Source organism: Symphalangus syndactylus, chromosome 9, assembly GCF_028878055.3.
Source record: "Symphalangus syndactylus isolate Jambi chromosome 9, NHGRI_mSymSyn1-v2.1_pri, whole genome shotgun sequence".
NCBI lineage: Eukaryota > Metazoa > Chordata > Mammalia > Primates > Hylobatidae > Symphalangus > Symphalangus syndactylus.
Window position 1 is genome coordinate 79,398,757 of NC_072431.2, and position 23,930 is coordinate 79,422,686.

Below are 23,930 nucleotides of genomic sequence, written 5' to 3' on the forward strand. Positions count from 1 at the left end.
ATCAACTTTCTAAAGTGAAAATATTTCAGGTTTAGATGAAGGAATAAACCAACCCAATCATGGATTTCCAATTTAAGGGCTTGAATTTGAGACCCTCAGTTCCCACATGCACTCTTCTCAGGACTGATCTGCCCATGGCTGAGTGTCCCACTCCACTTCACTCACAAAAGGTGCGGCTGAAACATTGTCAAAGCCTCCTTCATCATAGCATTTTGAATTTATGACCAATAGATTTGCACATTTTATGTTTGACAGTGATCAAAATAATGATAATTTTATTGTTTAAATAGTTTTGTGCTATTCTTACTGATACTTTAAGTGATAACCCAATGTATAATAAAAAAATCTAACAAAGTCACAGAAAAAAGTTAACTATAATTTATGCATGTTTTTACTGTAGAGAAGTATGATAGAATGATTAATTACAAAAACTTTCAAGCATTCATACATATTTGTATAATTCTGATGCAGCATTGAATTGAAGCAGTATTTATAAGAAAACAAGGAGAGTAAGAAATGATATAAAATGGGCTGGGCACGGTGGCCTGTAGTCTCATCACTTTGGGAGGCTGAGGCAGGCGAATCACTTGAGGTCAGAAGTATGAGACCAGCCTGGCCAAAATGGTGAAACCCCATCTCTACTAAAAATGCAAAATAATTAGCCAGGCATAGAGGTGCATGCCTGTAGTCCCAGCTACTCGGGAGGCTGAGGCAGGATAATTGCTTGAACCCAGGAGACAGAGGTTGCAGTGAACCGAGATTGTGCCATTGCACTCCAGCCTGGGCAACAAGAGCGAAACTTCATCTCCAGAAAAAAAGAAAGGATATAAAATGTTTTATTCTTATGAAGCAGTTTGCTCAAGTAATTTTAATGGATAATGGTGAAAATTAAATCACTCTGGGTGATTTTATTCTCACAGATGCCTTTTAAAAAGTGATGTAAGCATTTTATTTTAAAATACCAGTATTTAGATTATAGTTGAAATTACCTAATCCTTTGCAACTATTTTGTTACTTTATCAAATTAACCAGTTTATAATCAAAATTCCAGGTGACAGTCTAATTGGCAAAGGAGTGCATATGTTTTTCAAAAGTATTTTATGAGATAAGTGAATAAAAATTTGGGGAGCATTGCTCGAGGCCTCGGAATATACCTAGGATTGGAACTGTTGAGTCGTGGGATACAGTATTTCAGCTGTACCAGGTGAGGCCAGCCTGCTCTCCAGTGTGGGCCACTGGGCTAGAACAGGAGGTTGCTTCTCAGTGGGGGTCCTGTGGCTGTGGTCATAGCAGGAGGGCTCAGGCACAATTAGCTATCTACAGTGGATCAAGGTGGGAGGTGCCTGGGCTCAAAGCCTGGTCCACTGGAAGCCACTATCTCTTGCGGCAGTTCTATAGGCTTTCCCCCCAGGGTTCATGCACAGTGGAGTGACAGGAGTTTCTGTGAGTTTCTTTGTTTTATAAAGTAGTCATAGGCCAAAGTACACTTTTCCTATATAACTTTGTAACATAAGAAATTAGTCACATTATTATAGGTTTAAAAAACACTTTAGTGTATGCATGAAATTTTCTCAGTGGGTATATTAGGGTTTACTTGCCATTCTTATATTTTAGCCCAATTCCGAGGTACATATTTTGTTTAGAAAATGGCATTGTGGGCCAGGCGTGGTGGCTCACGCCTGTAATCCCAGCACTTTGGGAGGCTGAGGTGGGCAGATCACCTGATATCAGGAGTTTGAGACCAGCCTGGCCAACATGGTGAAACCCCGTCTCTAATAAAAATACAAAAAAATTAGCCAGGCGTGGTGGCGCATGCCTGTAATCCCAGCTACTCGGGAGGCTGAGGCAGGAGAATCGCTTGAACCCGGGAGATGGAGATTGTGGTGAGCCGAGATCACGCCATTGCATTACAGCCTGGGCAACAAGAGAGAAACTCCATCTCAAAAAAAAAATAAAATAAAATAAAATAAAGAAAAGAAAAGAAAATGGCGTTGTGGATCATGTCTTAATTCTGCAGTCCATGGATCCAGTTTTACGAATGCACGAGGAAAGAATAGAATGCCCATTCTAAAAGTAAAAATATTATTTTAAAATAATGCTTTCATTTCTTTTATTTCCCTTATAAAGTAGAGGTTGCCACCATGTAGTTTTGTAATGTAGTGACTGAGAATAGGTGCAGCCTTAGAGATGGAGTATTTAAATAATGTTATCTTTCTTAAGTAGTGAATTATTATCCCCTCTCATGGTTTCCTGAAGCATCAGTGAGTTATAGCAGCAGCTGTGAGCTGTCGCCAGTGGGTCTTTGGTGGGATAACTATTGCGGATGCAGTAGCTCCTTGCTTTGGGAATTGGTTTTACATTATGCTCTTTATTAATATAAGAGTGGGCTGCAGTTAAGTTCCTGATCCTTGCTTAAAATAGATCTACTTATTTTTTCTCATTGTGGTTTCTCTTCTGTCTTAAAAAGTGGGTTTAGTAAAGAACATGCCACCTTTTCATAGGGTAAGCAAGGAGTTTGTAATTTATAGTCAGCCCCTTAACTGTGTTATTTCCTGACATGAAAGATTCCACAAAGGAAACACATTAGTAATTGGAGGCTGATAATCCCATTTGGAAAATCAGTGAATTTTTTTTTTTTAGCTTCCCTTGAATTTAGAAACATAAATAAAAGTTGAAGTCTGTTCTTACAGATTAAGATATGAGAATTGGTGCCCTGAGCCATTCATAGGGGAAATGTTCTGGCCTACCTTAGGGATGGTATTACCAAGCACCCCACACAGTGGCTGGACAGAGGCCACAATCCCATCACTTTAATTGAGGCAGAAGAAAAGAAAAGATCTTTCGGTCAGGTGCAGTGGCTCATGCCTGTAATCCCAGCACTTTGGGAGGCTAAGGTGGGTGGATCACCTGAGGTCAGGAGTTTGAGACCAGCCTGGCCAACCTGTCTCTACTAAAAGTAAAGAAAATTAGCTGGGTGTGGTGGTGCTTGCCTGTAATCCCAGCTACTCAGAAAGTTAAGGCAGGAGAATCACTTGAACCTGGGAGGCAGAGGTTACAATGAGCTGAGATTGTGCCTGTGCACTCTGGCCTGGGCAACAGAGTGAGACTCCGTCTAAAAAAAGAAAAGATCTTCAAAGAGCCCTTTACAAAAGAGTGTCAGGTATTTAGTATGCTAGGCTGTGTCATTGTGATGTGGTCAGTGCCTTGCATCCAAGCTGGTGTTCAAGGCCAAGGGCTGGGGCAGAAGAAGGCAAGCCTTCCTTTTGCAGAAGAGAGGAAATCTGCCTCATATTCAGTACTGTGATACTGCCTCTACAGGCCATTGCACCCCCTTTACAACAGACAAGCTTAGACCTGTGCAGGGAGTTTTAGGTCCCTGTCTGTGTGAAACAGCACAGGAGTCTTGCAGCAGCAGGTGTTGGGTCTCCATGTTCCTTCTGTAGAGGGCTCACCTGTTCTCACATGCAAGGGAAGGGAGGCTGGGAGGGACCCTTATCCCTCTCTGTCCTGTGAAGGTATTGATGGAGCACATGTGCAGCCTCTGAAAGGCCGTGGCCTTGGCCTTGCACTCTTGGATGTGAGGTCCAGGCCCCGGAGGCTGAAGGAAGTAACTTTCGAGAGGACAGCTTTGCTGCCATGCACTGTTGAGTAGGCCCCAAGAAGGCTGTTCCAAAAGTCACAAGGTTAAAAGTCAGGTGCACCTTGGTATGATTATGATTCTATTGGAAGACTACCCTTTACAATAGAGTAAATTCCTGGGAGCGCCCACTTTGGTAACCTGAGCTAGAAGTGAGTCTTTTTTTTATTTTTTATTTTTATTTTTTTATTTTTTTATTTTTTATTATTGTACTTTAGGTTTTAGGGTACATGTGCACAATGTGCAGGTTTATTACATATGTATCCATGTGCCATGTTGTTTTGCTGTACCCATTAACTCGTCATTTAGCATTAGGTATATCTCCTAATGCTGTCCCTCCCCCCTCCCCCCACCCCACAACAGTCCCCAGAGTGCGATGTTCCCCTTCCTGTGTCCATGAGTTCTCATTGTTCAGTTCCCACCTATGAGTGAGAACATGCGGTGTTTGGTTTTTTGTCCTTGCGATAGTTTACTGAGAATGATGTTTTCCAGTTTCATCCATGTCCCTACAAAGGACATGAACTCATCATCTTTTATGGCTGCATAGTATTTCATGGTGTATATGTGCCACATTTTCTTAATCCAGTCTATCGTTGTTGGACATTTGGGTTGGTTCCAAGTCTTTGCTATTGTGAATAGTGCCGCAATAAACATACGTGTGCATGTGTCTTTATAGCAGCATGATTTATAGTCCTTTGGGTATATACCCAGTAATGGGATGGCTGGGTCAAATGGTATTTCTAGTTCTAGATCCCTGAGGAATCGCCACACTGACTTCCACAATGGTTGAACTAGTTTACAGTCCCACCAACAGTGTAAAAGTGTTCCTATTTCTCCACATCCTCTCCAGCACCTGTTGTTTCCTGACTTTTTAATGATGGCCATTCTAACTGGTGTGAGATGGTATCTCACTGTGGTTTTGATTTGCATTTCTCTGATGGCCAGTGAGTCTTGGCATGTTCAGTGGGTATGATCATCTGGATCCTCACTCATCACTTCTAATGCCCGCCTTCCCAACCTCCCTATGATGTTTCTGCCTCGTTAAGGCTTTGTTTGTGTGGGCTTAATCCGAACGAAGCTGAAAAAAAACAAAAACATGCCAAAAAGCCCACTGTGATTTGCAGAATGTGATCAATGTCCGATTTCTAATATGTTTTCTTTATGAAAATTTTTTTTGTGGGGAAGTGACAAGGTTAAGGAGCTGCCTATAAACTATGAACTGCTTATCCTCACAAAAGGTGGACACATTCTTCCTAAACATTCACAGAAGGTGCTGTTGGTGTTTTTGACATTGGTGTTATACCAGTTATACATAAGGGAGGTCTCATGGTGTGAGATCTTGATGGATTAAAGCATGTGATCATGCTTATTTATTCATTGGTCAAAATATATACTGAGTTTGTTGCTAACTTTTGTGAGGCACTGTGAAGAAGACTCCTCAGCAAATAGAGAAAAAAAAATAGCATTTGCAAAATGCCGGTTTATGTAAGAAGCAGGGCATTCAATATTGCTTGAAGCTAGGCTGAGAAGCAGGAGTTATGTTGGCCTGGACACTGGTATGGCCTGTACTGAAGAGTATCCTGTAGGCCCACCAATCTCAAACAAGACTGCGTATGCCACTGGGAACTGCACTAGGCAGCGCTAGGCAAGCAATGAGGAAGCTGGTGCATCGCAGTATTAATTTTCTTCAAACACAGAAAAAATAGTTTTATATGAAAAGTAGCATACAAAATTGACATGCATTTTTAAGCCCAGCACTAACAGGTGATTTTAAGGGTAACTGGGCTATGTCAGGGGCCCCCAGGGTACATGGTGATTGATCTGCTGAGTGAGAATCACATAGAAAACAACTAAATTGCGCCGGGCGCGGTGGCTCACGCTTGTAATCCCAGCACTTTGGGAGGCCGAGGCGGGCGGATCACGAGGTCCGGAGATCGAGACTACGATGAAACCCTGTCTCTACTAAAAATACAAAAAAATTAGCCGGGCGTGGTAGCGGGCGCCTGTAGTCCCAGCTACTTGGAGAGGCTGAGGCAGGAGAATGGCGTGAACCCGGGAGGCGGAGCTTCCAGTGAGCCGACATTGCGCCACTGCACTCCAGCCTGGGCGACAGAGCGAGACTCCGTCTCAAAAAAAAAAAAAAAAAAAAAACTAACTTGCTTATAATCTGGACACAGAAGGCTCTAGATTATGAAGTAAGGTGACCTCCAAGATGTAGGCCAAAAAATGAGGAGACCAGAATTAAGAAAGGTCACAGTTACTGTGGTCAGCAAAAGGATTCCTTCAAGGCTGAAGCCAATCAGAATGCACTCCATGTCTGAGATCACCTGTTCACACCTGTCCAGGTAACACATCCCATCTGGACAGGGTAACTGGCGGTTTTCCCAGGTTCCCAGACTCTGCACATCACCTCTTTCCATGTCAAAGAACACAACCAGCATTGTCTTTTTTTTTTTTTTTTTTTTTTTAAAGTACATGGAGTCTTGCTCTGTCTCCCAGGCTAGAGTGCAGTGGTGGCACAGTCTCGGCTCACTGCAACCTGTGCCTCCGAGGTTCAAGTGATTCTCTTGCCTCAGCCTCCCGAGCAGCTGGGATTGCAGGTGCGTGCCACCACTTCCAGCTAATATTTGCATTTTTAGTAGAGACAGGGTTTCACCATGTTGGCCAGGCTGGTCTGAAACTCCTGACCTCAAGTGATCTGCCTGCCTTGGCCTCCCAAAGTGCTGGGATTACAGGCGTGAGCCACCGTGCCCAGCCAGCATTGTCTTTTAACAGTTTTGAAATGTGGATGCCTTTATAGAAGGCATTCCCTTTCCAGTTAGCAGCAACCCCTGTCTCTCCCTAAATTCACATCGTGAGAGCCCTCACAGACTGGTAGCAGCTGCTTGGCCCCGGGAGGTGTGTGGGTTTGTGAGGGCTTGGCCAACTCTCTGAGGTCTGACACCATCCTCCTCACTCTGTTGTTAGTCATGGGTTCCGTTTCCGGCGATGTGGCTTCTGATTTGCATCTGCGAGTTAGGCCCTTGCCCACCTCAGTTGACAGGCCTGGGACCCAGGCCTCTCAGAAACTGCATCCTTACAGAGAACTCAGCCTCACACCTAGACTTCCCTGGTTCTGGGCTTCCTCAGGTCACCTGTCTCCACATTGACCATTTTTGTGTTCTGCTGATGTGTCCCTTTGTGTAGGGCCTTGTCAGCATGAACTGCCTGTAGTGCAGTGGGCCACAAGCTTTTTGGCACCAGGGACTGGTTTTGTGGAAGACAGTTTTTCCACAGACCAGGCTGGGGATGGCTTCGGGATGATTCAAGCACATTATGTGTATCATTAGGTTCTCATAAGGAGCGCATACACAGTTCACAATAGGATTGATGCTCCTATGAGAATCGAATGCCACTGCGGTCGGACAGGAGATGGAACTCAGGGGGAAATGCTTGCTTGTTCACTGCTCACCTGCTGTGCGACCTGGCTTCTAACACACCATTGACTGGTCCTTGTCTGTAGCAGGGGGGTTGGGGACCGCTGCTGTAGAGGACCCATATTAAGCTGTCAGACTGGACTCTCTCCCAGGGCTTGACTCTGTTATACCAGAGTCTGCCTCGTGCAGAGCTTAGGGCCACACAGTTGCCTTGGTCCCACACAAGAAACTAGGCCACTCTGGACCAGTTTAAGATTTGACAGTTCATACAAATTAAATTTGTTTTAACATTGTGTTGGGAAGTAGCTACAGCTACTTTAAAGTGATTTGTAAACTTGGCACTGAGTTACCTATTTAACACATACGTACTAAGTGTGCACGTCCTGGGTACTTAGAGTCTAGCAATTCTCAAAGTGGGGTTCCAGACCAGCAACAATGGCCTCACTTGAGAACTTGTTAGAAATGCAAATTCCCAGCCCTTCCCCAGACCTGAGTAGAAATGCTGGGGAGGAGCATAGCAACCTGTGTTTCAGCAAGCCCTGAAGGTTCAGATTGCGTGTTAAAGTTTGCGATCCCTTGCTATGGTGCATGTCACTAGCTCTGCTAGATGTCAGGGATACTCGATGAGTACATGGTCCTAAGAATGAGCCCAAGGTCTCACTGGTGGGGTGGCATGAACAGGGGGACTGTAGAAATGATTCGTGTCAGCGGCTCAAGAACAGCCCTTGGTAGCCTCATCACAGAGTATTTTTCAGTCCATTTCCACACTGAGTGGGGTCTGAGGATCTGGTAGGACAGCTGGCTTGTAATGTAGATTTAAGTCCCCTCAATGAGAGAAGGGTAATTCATTAATCGGCCAGGGTCTGATGGAAATGGAAGTAGGACTTGGCCTCTCTGACACTGTGTGTTCCTCAAGCAATCTTTCGCTGTTGCCTGCTTTCTGAGGGGCAGTGGCCCCTCTGCACTAGGACGGGTATTGGCACAGGCTGTCCGTTTGTCTAGGGCTCTGCTAAGATTTCAAAAAGAGCCACCTACAAAAGAAAACCAGTTTTTTTTCTAATTGAAGTCACTGACTCAAACAAAAAATTTTTTTGAAGTCTGTACACATTTGGAAAATATTATTTTTAAAGAAGTATAATAATTCTACTGTTAAGTTTAAAATCAGAGACCACAACAAATACGAAAAAAAAAATAACATTTACCTCTACCTTATGAGCACTTAAAAGGCATTTGGGGGAACAGAGGTAAAGAAGTTAGAGGTAAAAACGGTGTTGCGGAGGAAGGGGAGAGAAACCTGAAAGGCCTGCTCTCATAACCCCCTCCACCCCTGCTCTCTTGATTTTAAGGTAATCATTCCATTTTGTTACTGTCTTTTATCCTTCCATTGAACCTGAGATTTAACCTGAATATAGATAGATGATGAGAGAGAGAAAAGGAGAGGCAGAGAGAGAAGGAGAGAGATGAGATTTTTCTTGATGTCTGTGTAGTCAATGAAAATGGCGATCCTATGGGATCATCCCTGAGGCCAGGGAGAGCCCTAGCCCTAGTCACTTTCCTAACATACCTGACTCTTTGACATTCTGAGAGGGTCTAATTGTCTTAGTTTTATTCTTTGTACAACTGGAGAAACTCTACTCTGCATTGCTTCAAAGATGTTGCTTTGAAAGGGTCTAATATCTTGGTATTTGCTGAGAGCAGGATGGTGTTTGGCAACATACAGACAGGTGATCCTCTGCCCTGAGCTAGGCGAATGCCTTACTATGTAGAATCCAAAATAGAAAAGGTGGGAACAAATTAACTCATTTATTTAGCAAGTACTGACCTTGTGCCTACCACATGCCTGGCACTGTGCTCAGTGCCTTAAAAATGTTACATCACATAAAACTCTCTCCACCCTGTGAGGTGGGCACTGTCGTTCTGCTCTCACCAGTAATAAAGCTGAGGCACAGAGGATGCAGTTGGCCCCACCCAGGTCAGAGAGGCAGTGAGCACTGGTACCAGGATTCCATCCCAGGCAGGCTGTTCTGAGTGCCGTCACTGCACCCAGTGCTGATGTGAGAAATCACGCCTAATCCCTAATTAATGGGCAAAGCTGCAGATCAGGATGGGGCTGCTCCATCAGAGGTGGTGAGGAGGGGAGGTCAGACCCCGGAGTTGGCGAGAATGTGTGAGTGGACAGGCAGCCTCTTCCACTTAACCCGTGGCCCAATGGCACAGTGACCTACTGAGATCTTGTGGAGGGATGCACTTGTAACACCCAATTAGAGAATCATTAATCCTTTGTCCTCAGGAGATGAGAGGCAGGTTGGGGTCTGATGAGCGTGTAAGGAAAACGCACAGGGAGTAGGCAGCAGCTCTGACTCTCTGTCCATTTTTGGGCACTGCCATTGTCCCAAGGGTGGCCTCTCTGGGTGAATTCTACAGTAGCATCAAAGGAGGCTAGAAAGAACTGGCTGTTTGGAGTCTGGCATTTGAAAATGTCAGCCAGTAGCAACTTAAAGGGCGTGGTGCAAAGTAGCAGAAACGGCATTCCCTCACACCTTGCTGTGCAAAGACGTGCTCCAGAAAAGTGTGTAGTGGAAAAGTAGTCAATCAAGCTGAATTTTACATGAGACTGAGAAGGGTCACACAGAGTCTCAAACCCTGCAGGAAATGTCATAAGAGGAGTTCCTGCTTTTGGACCCATGTCCTCACAGGGTTGAGCTTGTGTGTGTCCAGGTTCTTTAATGCCACCAAGTCAGGTCTTCCTTAGAAAGCTATGTTTACCTGACACAAATAGAGGCAGCCCCAGAGAGAGCAAAGCAGCAGCCAAAGCTGGAGCTCCTGGCAGCCCCCAAACCTCCCACTTTCATGTGGAAGCCCCGCTGTCCTGGGTGTGGGTTCCAGCCCTGGAAAGGGATGGTGTCTGAGGTCTCCTCCATGTTGAGAGGGTAACTGTGCCCTGCGAGTAACTTAAGCATGTCTGATAACTCATGTCTGTGGGGACTGGGTTTTATTATCATGTCCCTACAGGGTTTGGGGGTGGAGTTTTGCCTCCCCCCAATTTAAATTTGGGCAGGTGGGTTGTTGATGATCTACTCCCACCCTCGACTGCTGAAGATATCATGGCAGCTTTCACATGAGGAGCACTCGCTGGGCAGAGCTGCCTTCACGGGGTGGGGCAGGGGTGTAAAGGCCCACATTGTGGAGGATTGACCAGCAGACTGTATTGTGGAGATCCATTTGGCACACAAGGTGGAGATTTGGGCACTCAATTATTTATTTGGCTGCAATTAATACACTCCTCTGTGAGCACACTGCATACTGGCTTCTGCCGTGGCCAGGTGGGATCATTCTCTGCGCTGGGGAAAAGCTGTGGAGCCCTGGGCTGTCCACTCCCTTTCACCTCTATAGATGCTCCAAACCTGTCACCAGTTGTTGGACTAAAAGAACAAAGGATCACAGTAGTAGCATTTGTGTAATTTTTGTGTTTGATAACTGATTTGTATCTGTTTACTGGGTAGAGACAGCCTCTTGGTGGGGATTAGAGGGAAAGCAAGTCAGGTCAGACAAGAGTGGACCCCAGCTCCCTTGCCTCGTGGAAACCCAGGGACCCACTCCCCATCCTCAGACCGCAGGAGGACTGGAGGACACCATGGGCGGTGCACGATGTGGCCACAGGCTCATCACAGATACACAGGATGTGGTCAGGAGCCTGTGGTGTTCGCATTTTTAAGAAGTGTTCGCTATGCTGAGGGTTCTCTGTGGACTGTCGTGTCTGCAGGTGCATGGTGATGTTCTCCCTGTTTTGTTTCCTGGAGCTCTTCATTGAGATGAAGGTTTTTACTCAGGATCTGAAAGAATCAGAACTCATGGTAGTTATTAGCCTGCATGTCCTGCTGTGGGGTTCTGGAGGGTTGGGGCTGCCCAGGCCGCACCAGGTGCTCCCACCGCCACCAGCACCCACTTCCCAGGGGTGTCTAGTATCTTCCTCACTGGCACCTCCTGTTCCTTAATCACTTCCTGGAGAGTGGATGAGGGTAAATATTGTCATGGAGATAGCTTTGAGCATTGTTTGTATCAATGAGAACATTATTGATGCTCTTTTCTTGTAGCATTGGCATGAGAAAGAGGGCACTTTAGGGATTCTTGTAGGATTGGGTTTGCCTGTGGGTTTATGGTTCAGTGTTAGGGCCCTGCAGCTCATGCTCAGGGTCACGGAGGAATGAACGAGTGTCTCTGGCTGATGAGGCACCTAGGGCTTTGCAAATGTTTTGTTTGAGTTCAGAGACAAAATTTTATTTATTTTAGAGTCTTCCAATTGACTTAGTAACACATTGCACCCACTAGGTGATCTGTAATCGCTTGTTAAATTAAATGTGTACTTTTATTCCAGTTTCCTTCCATTCCTTAACCAAAAAAAATGTCCACTGTACCAAGTACCTATTGGGAAAAGTGATTTTCTTTTTTTTTCTTGTGTTTTATTTTCAGCTTTATTGGGAGTGTAATTGACAGATAGAAATGGTATATATTAAAGGTGTATAACTTGATGTTGATATACATATATATTTGTGAAATCGCCACAAAGTAGTTAACACATCTGTCACTTTACAGACTTGTGTGTGTATGTGTGTGTGTGTGTGTGTGTAGTGAGAACACTGAAGGTCGACTCTCTTAGCACATTTCAAGTATACAGTGCAGTATTGTCAGCTGCAGTCCTCATGGTGGACATTAGACACCAGATCTCCAGAGCTTACTTGTCCTTCGTAACAGAAACTGTGTGTCTTTGACCACCTCCCTATTGCCCGGTCCCTGCAACTACTGTTCTATTCTCTGCTTCTAGGAGTTCAGCTATTTTAGATTTCACATATAAGTGAATCAGGTCCTGTTTGTCTTTCTGTCTGGCTTTTACTTAGTGTAGTGTCCTCCAGCTTCATCCATGTTGTCACATGTGGCAGGATTTCCTTCTCTTTTAAGACTATGTAGTACTTCATTGTATATATGTGCCACATTTTCTTTATCCATTCATCCATTGACAGTCATTTAGGTTACTTCCACTTCTTGGCTATTGTGAATACTGCTGCAATAGATACTGTGAATAGCGCTGCAATAGATACGGGAGTGCAGATATCTCTTAAAAATTCTGATTTCATTTTCTTTCTTTCTTTTTTTTTTTTTTGAGACAGTCTCGCTCTGTCAACCAGGCTGGAATACAGTGGCGCGATCTCGGCTCAGTGCAATCTTTGCCTCCTGGGTTCAAGCAATTCTCCTGCCTCAGCCTTCCGAGTACCTGGGAGTACAGGCATGTGCCACCATGCCTGGCTAATTTTTGTATTTTTAGTGGAGATGGGGTTTCGCGTTGTTAGCCAGGCTGGTCTTGAACTCTTGACCTCAGGTGATCCGCCCACCTTGGCCTCCCAAAGTGCTAGGATTACAGGCGTGAACCGCCGTGCCTGGCCCATTTTCTTTAGAAATATGTGCCCAGAACTGGGATTGGTGGGTTACATGGTAATTCTATTTTTAATTTTTTGAAGAACCACCAGACTGTTTTCCATAATGGCTGTACCAATTTACATTCCTGCCAGCAATGTTCAAGGTTTTCTTTTTCTCCACATTCTCACCAACACTTGCTATTTTTTGTCTTTTTGGTAAAATTGCCATTCTAACAGGTGTGAGGTGATATTGTGGTTTTGAATTGCACTTTCCTGATGACGATGTTCAGTATACCTGTTGACCATTTATATGTCTTATTTTGAGAAATATCTATTCAGATCCTTGGCCCATTTTAAGGGGGTTATTTGCTATTGAGTTGTTTGAGTTCTTTATCTATTTTGGATATTAATCCGTTAATTGGATATGTGGCTGTCAAGTATTTTCTCCCATACCATAGATTGCACTTCTCTCTGTTGACTGTTCCTTTGCTGGACAGAAGCCTTATAGCTTGATGCAGTCCTATTTGTCTATTTTTGCTTTTGCTCTCTATGCTTTTAGTGTCATATCTGCCAAAAAAAAAAAAACAAAAAAACCCAAAAAACAAAAACAAAAAACTGCCCAGACCAATGTCATGAAGCTTTTTCCTGTGTTTTCTTCTCATAGTTTTATGGCTTCAAGTCTTATATTTAAGTGTTTATAATCCATTTTGAGTTTTTTTTAATATAGAGTGAGATAAGGGTCAGATTTCATTTTTCTGCATGTGGATATTCAGTTTTCCTGGCACTATTTATTGAAGAGATGGTCCTTTCCCCATTGTGACTTCTTGGCATCCTTGGCAAAGATCTGCTGACTCTTAATGCATGGATTTATTTTTGGGCTTTCTATTTTGTTCCATTAGTCTACATGTTTGATTTTCTGAAAGTACCATACTATTCTGTGCACTATAGCTATATAAGATATTTTGAAATCAGGATGTTTGATACCTCCAGGTTTGTTCTTCTTAAGATATCTTTGAGTATTCAAGATCTTTTGTTGTTCTATATGAATTTTTGGATTGTTTCTTTTCCATTTCTGTGAAGAATGCCAATGGGATTTTGATAGGGATTGCATTGAATCTGTAGGTCTTTTTGTGAGATATGGAAATTTTAACAATATTAATTCTTCTAATCCATGAACACAGGACATCTTTACATTTATCTGTGTCTCCTTTGATTTCTTTCATCAATGTATTATAATATTCAGTGTACCAATCTTTCACCTGTTTGGTTAAGTTTATTCCTAAGTATTTTATTATTTATTATTGCAATTTTCCTACTTTCTTAATTTCCTTTTTAAATGGTTTATGTATAGAAATGCCACAGATTTTTTTGGCTGGGTGTGGTGCCTCACGCCTGTAATCCCAGCACATTGGGAGGCCAAGGCGGATGGATCACAAGGTCAAGAGATCGAGACCATCCTGGCCAACATGGTGAATCCCTGTCTCTACTAAAAATACAAAAATTAGCTGGGTGTGGTGGTGCGTGCCTATAGTCCCAGCAACTTGGGAGGCTGAGGCAGCAGAATCACTTGAACCCGGGAGGCGGAGGTTGCAGTGAGCCGAGATAGCACCATGCACTCCAGCCTGGCGACAGAGTGAGACTCCGTCTTAAAAAAAAAAAAAAAAAAAAAAAAGCCACTGATTTTTTTGTATTGATTTTATATTAAGCAACTTTACTTAAATTGTTTATTACTTTTAACAGTTTTTTCTTGTTGAGTTTTCAGAGCTGTCTATGTGTATGATCATATCACTTGTAACCAGGGATAATTTCAGTTATTTTTTGATGTATGTGCCTTTTATTTATTTTTCTTGTCCAATGCCTCTGGCTAGGACTGCCAGTACTGTATTGAATAGAAGTTGTGAGAGCATACATCCTTGCTTTGTATGGACCTTGAAAGCTTTCAGTTTTTCTCCATTGATTATAATGTTAGCTGTGAGCATTTTGTATATGGTTTTTATAATGTTGAAGTAAATTCCTTCTCTATCTTTTTTGGTGAGAGTTTTAGCATGCATGGATATTGAGTTTTGTCAAATGCTTTTTCTGTGTCCATTGAGATGATTATGTAGTTCCTATGTTTCCTTGTGTTGATGTGTTGTATCACATTGATTAATTTGCAAATGTTGAACCATCCTTGCATCTCAGGGAGAAATCCTACTTAGTTGTGGAGTATAATCCTTTAAATGTGCTGTCGAATTTTGTATGCTAGTATTTTATTGAGGATTTCTGCATCCATGTTCATCAGAGATATTAGCCTATAATATTCTTTTATTTTGGGATCTTTGTCTGACTTTGGTGTCAGCATGATTCTAGCCTCATAAAATTTGTTTGGAAATATGCCCTCTTTTTCTATTTTTTTTTTGGAAGAGTTTAAAAAGGACTAGTATCAATTATTCCTTGACTGTTTGATAGTGTTCTTCATTGAATCGATTTAGTCCTGGACTTTTCTGTTTGTGATGAGATTTAATTGCTAATATAGTCTCTTTATTTGTTATTGGTCTCTTCAGCATTTCTGCTTTTCCTTGACTCAATTTTGGTACATGTCGAGGAATTTATCCACTTTTTTCTTTTTTTTAGGGATTATGCGATTTGTTAGTGTATTTTTGTAATACTGCGTAGTGATCTTTTTTATTCATATTTCTTTTTTTAATATGTAAATATATGTATATTTAATATATAAGTTTTTTATTATTGTACTTTAGGTTTTAGGGTACATGTGCATAATGTGCAGGTTTGTTACATATGTATCCATGTGCCATGTTGTTTTGCTGCACCCATTAACTCGTCATTTAGCATTAGGTATATCTCCTAATGCTGTCCCTCCCCACTCCCCCCACCCCACAACAGTCCCCAGAGTGTGATGTTCCCCTTCCTGTGTCCGTGAGTTCTCATTGTTCAGTTCCCACCTATGAGTGAGAACATGCGGTGTTTGGTTTTTTGTCCTTGCGATAGTTTACTGAGAATGATGTTTTCCAGTTTCATCCATGTCCCTACAAAGGAATGATGTTTTCCAGTTTCATCCATGTCCCTACAAAGGACATGAACTCATCATCTTTTATGGCTGCATAGTATTCCATGGTGTATATGTGCCACATTTTCTTAATCCAGTCTATCGTTGTTGGACATTCGGGTTGGTTCCAAGTCTTTGCTATTGTGAATAGTGCCGCAATAAACATACGTATGCATGTGTCTTTATAGCAGCATGATTTATAGTCCTTTGGGTATATACCCAGTAATGGGATGGCTGGGTCAAATGGTATTTCTAGTTCTAGATCCCTGAGGAGTCGCCACACTGACTTCCACAATGGTTGAACTAGTTTACAGTCCCACCAACAGTGTAAAAGTGTTCCTATTTCTCCACATCCTCTCCAGCACCTGTTGTTTCCTGACTTTTTAATGATGGCCATTCTAACTGGTGTGAGATGGTATCTCATTGTGGTTTTGATTTGCATTCCTCTGATGGCCAGTGATGATGAGCATTTTTTCATGTGTTTTTTGGCTGCATAAATGTCTTCTTTTGAGAAGTGTCTGTTCATGTCCTTCACCCACTTTTTGATGGGGTTGTTTGTTTTTTTCTTGTAAATTTGTTTGAGTTCATTGTAGATTCTGGATATTAGCCCTTTGTCAGATGAGTAGGTTGCAAAAATTTTCTCCCATTCTATAGGTTGCCTGTTCACTCTGATGGTAGTTTCTTTTGCTGTGCAGAAGCTCTTTAGTTTAATTAGATCCCATGTGTCAATTTTGGCTTTTGTTGCCATTGCTTTTGGTGTTTTAGACATGAAGTCCTTGCCCATGCCTATGTCCTGAATGGTATTGCCTAGGTTTTCTTGTAGGGTTTTAATGGTTTTAGGTCTAACATTTAAGTCTTTAATCCAACTTGAATTAATTTTTGTGTAAGGTGTAAGGAAGGGATCCAGTTTCAGCTTTCTACATATGGCTAGCCAGTTTTCCCAGCACCATTTATTAAATAGGGAATCCTTTCCCCATTTCTTGTTTTTGTCAGGTTTGTCAAAGATCAGATAGTTGTAGATATGCGGCATTATTTCTGAGGGCTCTGTTCTGTTCCATTGATCCATGTCTCTGTTGTGGTACCAGTACCATGCTGTTTTGGTTACTGTAGCCTTGTAGTATAGTTTGAAGTCAGGTAGCGTGATGCCTCCAGCTTTGTTCTTTTGGCTTAGGATTCATATTTCTAAGATATTTGTTATAATAGCTCCTCTTTCAGTTTTTAAGTCTTCTCTCTTTTTTTAATACAGCCAAGAGTTTTTTTTTAATTTTTGTGTTCTCTATTTCAATTATCTTTGCTGTAATCTTTATTATTAACTTCCTTATGCTAACTTTGGGCTCAGTTTGTTTTTATTCTTGTTCCCTGAAGTGTAAAGTTAGAGATCTTCCTCCTCCTCCTCCTCATTATTATTATTGTTGTTATTATTTTTCCAGACGGCGTCTCGCTCTCTCACCCAGGCTGGAGTGCAGTGGTGCGATCTCGGATCACTGCGAGCTCTGCCCTCTAGGTTCAAGCAATTCTGCTGCCTCAGCCTCCCAAGTAGCTGGGATTACAGGCCCGTAATCCCACGCTCGGCTAATTTTTATATTTTTAGTAGAGACGGGGTTTTACTGTGTTGGCCAGGCTGGTCTCGAACTCCTGACCTCAAGTGATCCACCTGCCTCGGCCTCCCAAAGTGCTGGGATTACAGGTGTGAGCCACTGTGCCCGGCCCTTCCTTCTTTTTAAATGTAGAATCTTACTGCTATAAACTTCCCTATTAGTATTAGTTTTGTTCCATCCCATAAGTTTTGACAACTTTTGTTTCCATGTTCATTTGTCTCAAGATATTTTCTAAATTCCCTTTTGATTTCTCCTTTGACTCAGTGGCTGCTCAAGATTGTGTTGTGTAGTTTCCATGTACCGTAGTCCTCCCTCTCTGTGGGGGATTTGTTCTAAAACCTCTGGTGGATGCTTGAAACCACAGATCGTACTAAAGTTTATATATACCATGTTTTTTCCTATACATACACATCTATAATAAAATTTAATTATAAATTGGATATAGTAAGAGATTGACAATGAATCAATTTAAAAATAAAATATAACAATTGTAACCATATCATTATAATAGTTATCATACACTGTGGCTATAACTTTTGCAGATTGAGGCACAACTGCAAAACTAGCATGAAAATCTTTTTTCTTCTTCACAATTTTAGGGATAGAAGATTCATTTTTACCATAGATCTTAGCAACCTCAGAGTACTTTTTTTCTTTCCTTATTAAGTCAAGAACTTTTACCTTTGCACTTAATGGATGCAGTTTATGGCTTTTCTTTGGCATCATTACTCTTGAGGTTTGAGGCCATTATTAAGTAAAGTAAGGGTGACTGAAACACAAGCACTGCAATACTATGACAAGCGATCTGATAACGGAGATGGCTATGAAGTGACTAGTAGGTGGGTAGAGTATATAGTGTGAATACATTGGACAAAGGGATGTTTGATGTCCCAGGCAGGATGAGGCAGGGTGGTGCAAGATTTCATCACACTGATTAAATTTGTGAGTTGTTCATTTATGAAATTTTCCATTTAATATCTTCAGACTGTGAGTAAAATATTACAGAAGGTGAATTCCATGTTTGTATATTTTTCATTCTTAAAAATACTGTTATTGATTGCTAATGTCATTCCATTATGGCTGGAAAAGGCACTTGGAAGATTTTGATCTCACTAAAATTTTCAGACCTCTTTTGACACATAACTTGTTATATACCCTGAAGAATGCTCCATATGCTCTTGAGAAGAATCTGTATTCTTCTGATATTAGATGGACATTACATATCTTAGGTCAATTTGGTCTATAGTGTTGTTCAGTTATTCTATTTTCTTATTGATTGATTTTTCTACCAGAATGATCTATCCATTATAGAGAGTAAAGTTTTGAAGTCTCTTCATATTATTGTATTATTATGGTATTGCTGTCTCTTTCTCCCTTCAGATTTATGAGTGTTTACTTTACATATTTAGGTGCTTTCATGTTGGTGGTATAAGTATTAATATTTATAACTATTGGATCTTTCTGTTGAATTGTCCCTTATGTCATTATATGATGACATTTGTCACGTGACAGTTTTGACTTAATAAACCCTATTTAATGACAATATAGCTACCCCTGCTCTTTCTTTCTTTCTTTTTTTTTTTTTTTTGAGACAGAGTCTTACTCTGTCACCCAGGCTGGAGTGCAGTGGCACCATCTCGGCTTACTGCAATCTCTGTCTCCTGGGTTCAAGCAATTCTTCTGCCTCAACCTCCCAAGTAGCAGGGATTAAAGGCGCCCACCACCACGCCCAGCTAATTTTTGGTATTTTTAGTAGAGATGGGGTTTCACCATGTTGGCCAGGCTGGTCTCGAACTCCTGACATCGTGATCTGCCTGCCTCGGCCTCCCAAAGTGTTGGGATTGCTGGCGTGAGCCACCATGCCTGGCTCCTTTCTTTAACCTTTTTAATGAAATATCATTCTTCATTCTTTATTTTCAACCTCTATGTGTCCTTAAATCTAAAATGAGTCTCTTGTAGACAGCATATAGTTTATTATTATTATTTTATTTGTTCATCTACAGTATTTCTTTTGATTGGAGAGTTTAGTACATTTGAATTTCAAATAATTATTAATAGGTAAGGACTTACTCTTGCCATTTTGTCATTTGTTTTCTACCTTTATTATAGTTCTCTTAATCCTCTTGGTGTCTTCCTTTGTGGTTTGATTATTGTAGCAGTGTACTTTGATTCTTCTCTCTTAATCTTTTTTGCATCTACTGTACATCATGTGTGTGTATTTGTGTGTGGTTACCATAGAGTTTACACTGAATAATTTATATTTATAGCAGTCTGTTTGAAGCTGATATCCACTTCACTTCAATCATATACAGGCACTCTACACTTTACTTCCCCCTCCCACAGACACTTTATGTAACTGATGTCACATTTTATTTTTCTGTATTGTATTTCCATTAGCAAATTTATGTGGCTATATTTATTCTGACAACTTGCCTTCTAATTTGTATACTAGTGTTTAAAGAGATTTGTGTGTATCATTTCAGTATTACAGTATTCTGTGTTTACCTTTACCAGTGAGATTCATATTTTCATATGCTTTCATGATGCTATTTATCATCTTTTCATTTCAGCTTGAAAAACTAACTTTAGCAGGTCTAGTGGTGACAAACTTCCTAGTTTTGACAGGGAAAGACATGTCTCTCCTTCATCCTTAAACTACAGTTTTTCTGGATAAAGTATTCTTGGTTGACATTTTTTTCTTCTAGTGCTTTGCTATATCATCCCATTGTCTCCTGGCCTGCAAGGTTTCTGCTGATAAATCTTACAATGTTTCCCTTGTGTGTGACAAGGTACCTTTCTCTTGCTGCTTTCAAAATTGTCTCTTTGTCTTTTATTTCTGAAAAACTCTTAATATTTGAGACAAACTATAATGTGCTTCAGAGTAGTGCTCTTTTTGTTTAATATATTTGAAGATCTTAGGACTTTATGTCAATTTCCCTCTGTAGAGTTGGAAAGATTTTTGCCATTATTTCTTTAAATAGGCTTTCCACCACTTTGATGGTGTTCTGTAAGTTTCATAGGCTTTCTTCACTTTTTCTTTTTTTTTTCTTCTAACTGGTTAATTTCAAATGGGCAGGCTTCAGATTTACTGATTCTTCTTCCTACACGATCAAGTTTTCAGCTGAAGCTGTCTATTGGGTTTTTCAGTTCAATCATTGTATTCTTCAGCTCTAAGATTTCTGTTTGGTTTCTTCTTAATGCTTCTGTTTCATTGTTAAATTTCTCATTTTATTCATGTATTGATTTCCTAATTTCATTTAGTTTTAAAATCTGTATTCTCCTGAAGCTCATTGAGCTTCTTTAAGATGGCTATTTTGGATTCCTTTTCAGGTGATTTATGGATCTCCACTTTTCTGGAGTTAGTTACTGGGGTTTTGTTAGTTAACTTTGATGGTGTTATGTTTACCTTATGCTTTGTGATCCATGTAAACGTGTGTGTGTCTGTGCATTTGAAGGAGCAGACATCTCCAGTCTTTACAGACTGGTTTTGGCAAGTAAGGATCTACTCCTAGCTCACCAGACTGATGTTATTGCCTCTGGTATCTCAGTCAAGCTGAGTTTGGAGTTAGGTAAGTTGGCTGTTTCAGGGTCTGCAGTTGGGACTGAGCTTGGGGAACCTGTCACTAAGGGTATGAATAGATACGTCTCCCACCAGGCCACAGTGGAGAGGCGCTGAAGCCAGGTCACATGACTACTTCAGTATCTGCAGTTGGGTCTGAGGTCAGCGAGCATGTTACTAGGGGGATAGGTTGGGTATGGCCCCTCTCAGGAAATGGAAGATGGGACTTTTGGAAGCACCACAGCTCTTTGTGGTTGGAGCTGAATTCATAGGAGGACAGGGATGCTTTCAGTCCATAGCTGGTACCAAAGCCTATGAGCCCGCCAGCAGGCTGTGGGCCTGATTTCTCAGTATATCCCTCCTCAGTCTGGGGTTCTACCAGGGTTTCACAACCTTCTATCTGGATCCCAAAGCTCTTACAAAGGAACTTCTGTGTATGACAGGCTGCCAAATCATTTTTTCTGTTGGGGTACATGAGCCAGAGGCTTCCGGTTCTACTGTCTTACTGATGTCTCTCGCACCTGTGTGTTTACCAGTGCCCTGTGAGTTCCCAATCTTCAATTTATTTGGTAACATCTGGAAACCATAATTATGTCCTGCCAGAATTATGCAAGTTACTTACTAAGGAATAGATCAGAGGAAGAAAACCTGTGCCCAACTTCTTGAGAAATTCATAGAAAAAGAGAGTTTAGCTTTAAATAAATAAAAATATTCTGCTAGGAAAATGTAAAAGACATAAATGCAGAGAATCTCAATAAGACACTTCGCAAGAGGATCCCTCCTAAGATACATAATCATCAGATTCTCCAAGGTCAAAATGAAAGAAAAAATGTTAAAGGCAGCTAGAGAGAAAAGTCAGGTCATCTGTAAAGGGAAGCCCATGAGACTAAAAATGGACCTCTTAGCAGAAACCCTACAAGCTGAAAGAGATTGGGGGCCAATATTCAACATCCTTAAAGAAAAGAAATTCCAACCCAGAATTTCATATCTGGACAAACTAAGCTTCATAAGCAAAGGAGAAATAAGATCCGTTTCAAATAAGCAAATGCTGAAGGAATTCCTTACCTCCAGACCTACCTTACAAGAGCTCCTGAAGCAAGCACTAAATATGGAAAGGAAACACCATTACCAGCTACTAACACTAAAGTACACAGACTACTGACACTATAAAGCAACCACGAAACAAGTCTGCAAAATAACCAGCTAACATCATGATAACAGGATCAAATCCACATATATCAATACTAACCTTGAATGTAAATGAGCTAAATGCCCCAATTAAAAGGCACAGAGTAGTAAGCTGGATAAAGAACCAAGATCCACTGGTATGCTATCTTCAAGAAACCTGTCTTACATGCAGTGACACACATAAGCTCAAAACAAAAGGGGCTGAGAAAAATCTACCAAGCAAATGGAAAATAGAAGAAAGCAGGAGGTGCAATACTAATTTCAGACACAACAGATTTTAAATCAACAAAGATAAAAAAAGACAAAGAAAGGCATTACATAATGGTAAAGGGTTAAATTCAACAAGAAGACAAAACTGTTTTAAATATATATGCACATAACAAAGGAGCACTCTGACTCATAAAGCAGTTTCTTAATGACCTTCAAAGAAACTTAAACTCCCACACATTAATAGTGGGAGACTTTAACACCCCACTGACAATATTAGACCATAAAGACAAAAAATTACAGATATTCAGGACCTGAACTCAGCACTAGATCAGATGGACCTGATAGACAGCTACAGAACTTTTCATCCTAAAACAACAGAATATACATTTTTTCATTGCCATGTGGCATGTACCCTAAAATCAATCACATAATCAGAAATAAAAGACTCTTCAGCAAATGCAGAACTTAAATAATAACAACCAATCTCTCAGACCACAGAGCAATCAAATTAGAAATCAAGACTAATAAATTCATCAAAACCATACAATTACATGGAAATTGAATAATCTGCTCCTGAATTACTTTCAGTTAAATAATGAAAGGAAGGGGGAAATCAAGAAGTTCTTTTAAACTAATGAGAACAAAGATACAACATACCAGAATCTCTGGGACACAGCTAAGGCAGTTTTAAGAGAGAAATTTATAGCAGCAAATGCCTGCATCAGAAAGTTAGATCTCAGTTTAACAACCTAACACTACAATTAAAAGAGCTAGAGAACCAAGAGAAAACCAACCCTAAAGCTAGCAGAAGACAAGAAATAACCAAAATCAGAGCTGAACTGAAGGAGATTGAGACACAAAAAACTATTCAAAGGATCAGTGAATCCTGGAGCTGTTTTTTTTTTTTTTTTTTTGGAAAAAATTAATAAAATAGACTGCTAGCTAGGCTAATAAAGAAGAAAAGAGAGGAGATGTATATAAACACAATCAGAAATGGCAAGTGAGGTGTCACCACTGACCCCATAGAAATACAAATAATCATCAAAATATTATGAACACTTCTATGCACGTCAACTAGAAAATCTAGAAGAAATGGATAAATTCCTGGACACACACACACTCTCCCAAGACTGAACCAGGAAGAAATTGAATCTCGGAACAGACCAGTAACAAGATCGGAAATAGAATCAGTAATAAATAGCCTACCAACCAAAAAGAAAAGAAAAGAAAAAGCCCAGGAGCAAACGGATTCACAGCTGAATTCTACCAGATATACAAAGAAGAACTGGTACTATTACTGCGGAAACTGTTCCAAATAAATAAATAAATAAGGAAGGAAGAAGGACTCCTCTCTAACTCATTCTATGAGGCCAACATCATCCTGATGCCAAAAACTGACAGGGACACCACACACAAAAAGAAAACTTCAGGGCACTATCCTTGGTGAACATCGGCACAGAAATCCTCGGCAAAATACTGGCAAACTGAATCCAGCAGCACATCAAAAATCTTATCCACCACGATCAAGTAGTCTTTATCCTTGGGATGCAAGGTTGGTTCAACATATGCAAATCAATAAATGTATTTCATCACATAAACAGAACAAAAGACAAACACCACATGATTATTTCGAAAGATGCAGAAGAGGCTTTTGATAAAATTCAACATCCCTTCATGTTAAAAACTCTGAATAAACTAGGTACTGAAGGAATATACCTCAAAATAATAAGAGCCATATATGACAAACCCACAGCCAAGATCATACTCAATGGGCAAAAGCTGGAAGCATTTCCCTTGAAAACCAGCATAAGACAAGGATGCCCCCTCTCACCACTCCTATTCAACATAGTACTGGACATTTTGAC

General features: G+C 41.0%; 1 protein-coding gene across 12 annotated transcripts in view; it reads left to right on the forward strand.

The window, feature by feature from the left end:
- The window catches only part of COBL (cordon-bleu WH2 repeat protein), a 310,332-nt gene that overhangs the window by 98,337 nt on the left and 188,065 nt on the right, over positions 1 to 23,930 (forward strand). The window lies entirely within an intron of this gene.